The sequence below is a fragment of the Accipiter gentilis genome, chromosome 24 (genome assembly GCF_929443795.1).
Source record: "Accipiter gentilis chromosome 24, bAccGen1.1, whole genome shotgun sequence".
NCBI lineage: Eukaryota > Metazoa > Chordata > Aves > Accipitriformes > Accipitridae > Astur > Astur gentilis.
The window spans coordinates 23108182-23115409 of NC_064903.1; positions in this window are offsets into that span (position 1 = coordinate 23108182).

The following is a 7228-nucleotide window of genomic DNA, read 5'->3' on the forward strand; positions in this document are numbered from 1 at the left end:
GAAATTAAAATAGTTATGGGGAAGCTGATATTGAGTTATTCTATATTCCCGGGCAGGAGCGAAGCCGGGCAGACCGGGGGCCGTGTTTCCTGCGCTCCCCCCTCCTCGGTGCTGGGGCCAGGCAGGGTCCAGCCATGGAGCATCCCGGGGTCTTGGGAAGCCCAAGCTGGGCTTTGCCAGCAGCAAGCCCTTTCACAGGCAGCAATCTGAGTGCAAAAAGCCCCTTTAAAGAGGAGGGTGACGTTATTTTTACAAAATACAGCCTATAGCCTGGTTTGGTTCACTTTAAATAGTAACCGGATCCCTTGAGACATCTCCTTGGTGCTGGTGCACAGGGGGAAGGTCCTCTGATGGCCTCGATCTTCTGCTCTGAAAGCAAAAATGGGCCAAAGTCTCCCGCGATCGCCAAGATTTGGGGCCAGGGAGGACGGGGGTCCACAGTACCAACAACATGTGTCCCAAAGAAGGTTGAGCTCGCAAAACCCACCTGAAGGAATGGGCATCGCTACCGGGGTGAAGACTGCGCCTCTTTTAACAGGCTGCAATAACCACCCCTCCCTTACCTTCGGTGCCCCCAGCAGCATCATAGATCCATCTGCCTGGGTACCGGCAAAGTGCTTTTCCAACTGTTTGGGTTTGACCGATTTCTTTCCACCGCTGCCGTCTCTGCACCACCAGCACTTTGCTGGAGGAGTTGGCCCCAAGGCAGGTTTGAGACTTTTCCATCCTTCCCTGCCTGGAAAGATAAACGCAACCTCTGGGCTTAAACCGAGCCCACACCTGGGAGAGATCGACCGGCTGCAGTGAAACTCAGCTTTGTTTTGCTATTCTATCCTCAGTTATTGCGGCTAATTATTGCCTTAAATGCAAACATAGAGGGATGAGAATAGAAGCTTGGAAGGGGTGATGCGCTGGGGAGAAGGACAATAAATCAAAAGGGTTGCAAGGAAGCTTTCACTCATCTTCGAAGAACCAGTATGGTTTTGAGTTGTTAGCTTGCACTTTGGTTAGGAAGTGACTTTGGAAATTAAACAGCAAAGATACAATCTTAATATTTCATAAGATCTGCCAATACAAATATCTGTCGGCAGATATGTAAAATAATAGCTTTAAAAACAAGAAAAAGAATCACATGAAATTTTCTACGGAGGGTGATGTCACTCCCCCAACCAAGCTATATATTCTTTGTGCTTGAAATTAAAAACGCATGAACCCTCCGTGCAAAGCTGGGTGAAACTCTGCTTTTTCAAGTACCCCCTTAGGAATGATGGGTGTTATTTTCTGGTTTTAATTTTAGAGTAATAAATAAATGTGATTGACTTGCCACCCAATAGCGCCGAGTTGTGGAAAATGGGTAAATGCAATCCGTGCATGTTAATGTAGAGGTCGTTGCTATATGAAGTCTGTCAAAGAAGTCTGTCTATGGCTAGTGTTGCTGGAGCAGGAGAGAATCAGCGTTAGCTGAACTGGTCAAGAAGCTTCAGCTTCATGAGGAATTTCAGCTCAGAGAAGAGGAAAATCTGTCTCCATGGTATTATCTCCCTTTCCAAAGTTTCCTTCTGGCTGCACTGGGTCACAGGCTGTGGACTGTAAATTATACAGCCGAAAATCAAACGATCTTTTTCAATAAGGGAAGAAGAAAACCATGCAATGATTAAATATATGAAACAGTTCAACCTATGGCTTTCTCTTGTTTGCAAATGCAGACAGTTCTGTTGAGATCCAAAAACCACTCCAAACCATCAAAATTAGCAAATAACCATCTGGCTTGGTGGCTCAACGCCTCCCGTGGCCATAAATTCAAATCCCAGCAACATTAGCAGGGGATTTGCTCTGAAAAACAAGCTCTGTCCTTGAGTAATGCAAAAACAAGGTAGAGATGGGGAAAGCTTGTGGGAGAGCTGCGGCTCGGGGTGGAAGTTGCTCCGGTTGAGCATCCGTTGGCTTTCAGCAGGGACCAGGGCTCTTGGCTCACGAGGAGCATCCCCTCCTGGACTCCTGGTGCTCCATCCCATGGTTGGGCTCCCTGAGCCCTTCCCTGGGGTCTGCCACCCTCACCCAGCACCATTCCCGTGGCGTTTCTCCATCTTGCTCCGTCCCAGCTCCGAGACTCCGTGCACACTCTTGGGGTTCACCGAAGCCATCGTGGACGTGGACCGGTGCTTACCAGCTACTGTTTTCTAGCGAAGGTCTCCAGGATCAAAGCAAGTCAAGCCTGTAGGTGCTAGAGGAAAGATCTTCCTGTCTGAAAGGTAAAATTCTCCGCTCGGGCCAGGGTTGCTATGATCTGCAAAGAGTTTTTCCATCCTTCGTTGGAGAAGGGGAAGATTTGGAGGGGACAAGAATAGGTTTCCTCGTTATGTGCAATGCAGTGATCTTAGCTCCTTGCCTTGTGTATTTTTTTTTAGATAAGGTGCAATTTAAAATTCGAAGTATGGAGATAATGTCACTGAGAAGCCTTGTCAGGAGGTAGAAGAGACACCAGTAGGAGCCGTGAAATCCTCATAACCGCCGTGCCTCTGGGCACCACGGCCCTGGGAATCCTCGAATCAGGACCTTGGTCTGGAGCATCTGCCTTCATTAATACTCTGCCCTGCCAGTCTTGGCCAGAAGGCTGAGTTATGATTATAGCTCACGCACAAAAAATTTGCCTCTTCCTAACCCTCAAGACCTGGAACTAGCAGCTGAGTCTGATTTTGGCTCTGCAGCTAGTTTTATCCACTGAAAAGTTGTGTATTTTTTGCACATCTGGTTGTATTTGGGGGTGATATTACCTTTCAGTGCTGCTCAATTCTGTCTGTGCCCATTAGTTACTGGAGTAAAGAGCCCTTCCATCTGCAGAAGTGCACTGTGGGGAACCTGGTGGACATTTTACATTGAAATATAATTGGTAATTCATTAGCAATCCCATGTTTGAAGGCTTAGGACCGAGCCTGGCATTAAACCAAGCAACGGGGCAGGTTTCACTTCTCCTACAGTAGGGCCACCAAAGGCAGAAGGTTGGACGGCTCCTACGCTGCCAGAAAAAGCAGTTTGGCTTGAAAAAAACCCTTTAAAAATGCATCTAGTCCCAGAACATAAACCATGCCCTGTGCCTCTGACGATGAGCGGCCTTGAAACCTCTCCTATTTTTGTCAGAGCACCAAAGCCCCATGAAGGATCCCCAGAGCCGATGATCACAGGAGATGCTCCAGTGCCCGGTGCAGCGTGGCAGGAGCTGGACCAGTGCCGGCCCAAAGCCGCAGCCCCTCGGGGGTCACCCCGTGGGCTCCCATGTATTTGGACTTCACTCTTCCCTCTGTTTTCTCTTCCTCCTGGGACTGGCAGACCTCGCAGCAGATTGCACGTGTAGGGGCAGGGGAGTTTCTATAAGATGTAGGGAGATGGACTGTTGTTTTCTTTCTGGATTTTTGCCTACGTTCATGCATCTGCTCGCTTTTATTGTCCCGCATTCCACAAACTTAAAGCACTTCCGTATTGAACAGAATTAATCCAGTTCACTGAAAAACATGATAAAGCTCAGCACTGAGGATACCAAGTGCTTCTGCTCTGCACATCCTCCAATTCCCCATCCCGACCTACCCCAGAAGCAGCAAAACCAGTGAACCGCTGAGGAGCCGTGAAAGCACTGCTTTGTCGTTGGAGGGCAGGGAAGAACTCGAGTCTGTTATTTAATGTATTTTCATGACGGGTGTTGTTAGCATCGCTCATCTGGCACTACCCAGCGCTTGGGCAGAGCGGAGCCGTGGGGTAGGGACCAGCGGGGAGCTGCAGGAGAGCCACGGCCGATCTCCGAGCATCTCGGGGGCGAGCGATGCTCGGAGCAGGAGCATCCCATCCGGAGATGGGATCAGGAGATGCTGCCAGCGCTCTCTGCCCGATGGAGAAAGCCTGCAGATGGGAAGCCTCCCGCTTATGGGGTAGCTCCCACCAGGGCTCAATTAGCTGTGGATGATGAATCCCAGTTGCCTCGGAGAGATCGTTTCCCCATCTGAAAGACCAGCCACGGCTTTGAGGCCGCTTGCAGACACGCAGCCATCCCTACTGTGGCACTGCCTGGCCTGGCTCAATGTGGTTTGTATTACCCTGTCCGGGCAGCTGGAGTTTGGAGGTAAGAGGACCAAAAAGTGTGTTATCCCCTAACTGTTATAATGCAGGCTATAGCCATGAGATAAGGAGTGTATCTGTACTCCAGCAAATTGTAGGGAATAAATATTCAAAATACAGCACTGGGATTTTTTTTCCCCTGTAATTTATAGCAACAATAAAATGCAAGTAGAAGGATTAATAAAAAAATAATACAAAAAAAGTCTTGTCTCTACAGCTGGCAAATAGAGTTGAACGATAGAAAAAGGGGTATCAGGTCTGTGACTCGGTCACTGGGCTCGGCTGTGGGGCCGCAGGGTTTATTGCCTGTTCTGGGGAAGGCGGCTGCTCTCACAAACCAGCCGGCAAATTCTGGTGGTTATTGTATGTGCGAACAAACCCTAGGTTGAAAACTATCTGTTTGTTTACTTTCACAAAAATCAGGACCACATTGGGAATAATTTGCGAGACAAAAAGAAAAGCCTTCATTTATCAAGGACTCCATTCGACAGATAATATTAAATAACTTCTACTACCAACAAACCTGCAAACCTCATGCTGGGATTTCATACACGCTGGAGCCGACGCTGCTGCAGGAAGCTCTCGGACAGTTTCTTGGTCATAAAGTTATGTGAAGTTTTACGTTTAAAGAAAGAAAGTTACATTAAAAACCTGTAATGCTTTCTGGCTTGGCCTCTGTGCCTGCAATTGCATCTCAGATCACTGCAATCAAGTGTGGTTGCAGGAAAATGATATTTTTCACTTTCGGCAGTTTGTTTCCCTTCTCTTGCATCTCGGCTTTTCCTCTGCCTCTGTCGGCCAGGTCCTCCTCCCCTCCTGCTGGAGTTTTAAAAGCAAGGATGGGAAAATACGATTGTTGTTTATTATTAAAGGCAAAAAAACCTGGCAAAAAAAATCAAGGGGAAAGTATAATGTCTGCAATCTTTTCAATTAAGATTTTTATGTGGATTAACTTTTTCTATTAAAATAAGTGGATCTTATTTAAGGCTGCCTGTAAGTCTACTGCCTCATGTCATCAGAACAGTTACATCCACAGCTTAGGAAAGCAAACTACAAAATATACTTAGTGATAGTCCCACCATTAATCATTTGTTCACTAATTTGCCTTTGATTTGTTCTCTTCTGTTGGCAGTTTGTGCATAACTTGCACTGGTGCAACCTTTGCACCCTTAGATTTGTCCAGCTCCGGAAAGATGCAGATGGTAAAGCCAAGAACCGGTTCCAGTGATTATCAAGGGAGTAAAGTCGTGGTTCCCACCATCCAGCCACCTCCCGGCCTGTCTTGAATGTTTCTGCAAATAATTCAGAGAAAAGGTTAAAACCAGCAACTCGTACAAAATAACCTCGCTGCTGGGGAAAAAAAGCCTTTTCGCTCTCGTATCAAATTAGCAAATAGTTTTGCAAAGGGCTGATGGGTGAGGAGGAAAGTTGGTGTCGTTCAGCATCTGCCCTTACACCCAGCTCCATCCTTCGGTGGAGGTTTAGAGGCAGCAAAGGAAACCGGTACCCGACCCCGGCACTGCCTGCCGGGACACTGGAGACAGTTTTCAGGCTTCCTAAGTATTTGCTCTCTCTTAGAGTGCGAATCCCTGGCCCGACCCTAGCAGGGAGGTTTCGGAAGGATTTGACGGGGGCAATACAGGATATCCAGGCTTTACTGTGTGGGAGACTCACAGTGTCTGAAGCATCCGCCGAATCCAGCTTCTGATCCTGAGAGCTGCTGAGTGCGAGGAGATGGGCTTGCTTAGATTTAAATAGCAAAAAGCATCAGAAAAAGACGTGAATGCAAGGCTTACCATGCAATACTGTGTGTTGGATCGCATTGCATTACATGTAACATTTATAATAGCGTTACAAACAGGTTCTGATGACAACTCCTACCTCTTTGGCTCATGTCGGGTGGAAACTTCTCCTCTGAAATCTGGGAGATTACTCCAGAAAAAAAATATCTAAATTAACCCTACTGTCCCAGTACCTTTGAAATCAGTGGGAGCTCTGGCACTGATTTCTGGGCAGTCGGGATTTTGCATTACATGAACAAAGGTATCGAAACCTGGCTCGTATGCAGAACACAAAGCACAAATGATCCAGCAGTAATTTGTTTGAGGATGAAATATTTCTTACCCCACTTGAAAAAAGCCCTACAGCCACAGAACAGGAGGAAGAAAGCCTTTGCAATTAACCCCAGCTCAAAAAGCCCACTGCAAATGAAGAAGTATTTTAAATTCCATTTAGATCTTTTTTTTTTTTTTAAAAAAGGCATATCGGTTTACATTTATAATGTTGGTATCATCCAGTACTTTAAATCAAATTATAGCTGTATCAGGCTGCTTAACAATGTTTCTTTTTAATTAAGTTTACTAGTCCCACATGCATTTTTTTAAAAAATAAATTAAACAAACTTAATTAAATTACATGACAGGGGTTAGGTAAGACAGCAAAAAAGCCCAGCAAGAATACAAGGATTGATAAATCCTTTTGGATGTACTCACATTTTGCACTTTTCCTAAACCCTGTAGCCTTCCCTCAGCCTGATGAAGGTGGCATCCCCTGCCCCTGCACCTCAGCACCCACGGGACCCTACACCATCCAGAGTCCTCTCACTTACTTAAGGCATTTACCTTTATATATGTTTTAAAATCCTGCTTTCACAGAGAGTTTAAACAGCTCAGGAAGCTCCTCGGGAAGCTGAGCATCAATGAATTGCCCTTAATTTCCCTGCGTTGCAGAGGCACGAGCGGTATATCAGGCTTAGGCAAAGATCTCCCTGACCTGGGGACCCTCTTGCCGGACAAACCCCAGCGGTGGAAGCTCCTGGGGGTCCCTGGGGCATCACCCCCCCACCGGCCCCCGGCAGCAGCCACGGCACAAGGGAGAGCTTGGGGATTTCAACCGCCCTCCCGGCGAGTCGGCATCCGTCCCCGTGGGGTTTCGGTTTGATTTGATGAAGAAACCCCACCAAAATCAGGGAGTTTGTGGTGTTTTTCACTTTGTAGAAGCTCCTGATTTTCACAGAAAGCAAAGGTGCTTGTGCGTGGTAGCAACTACCAAGAAAAAGGCGATTGCATTTTTACTGAGAAAATGTTAATAAAAAAGTACGGAATGAAGGAAAAGGAAGAGA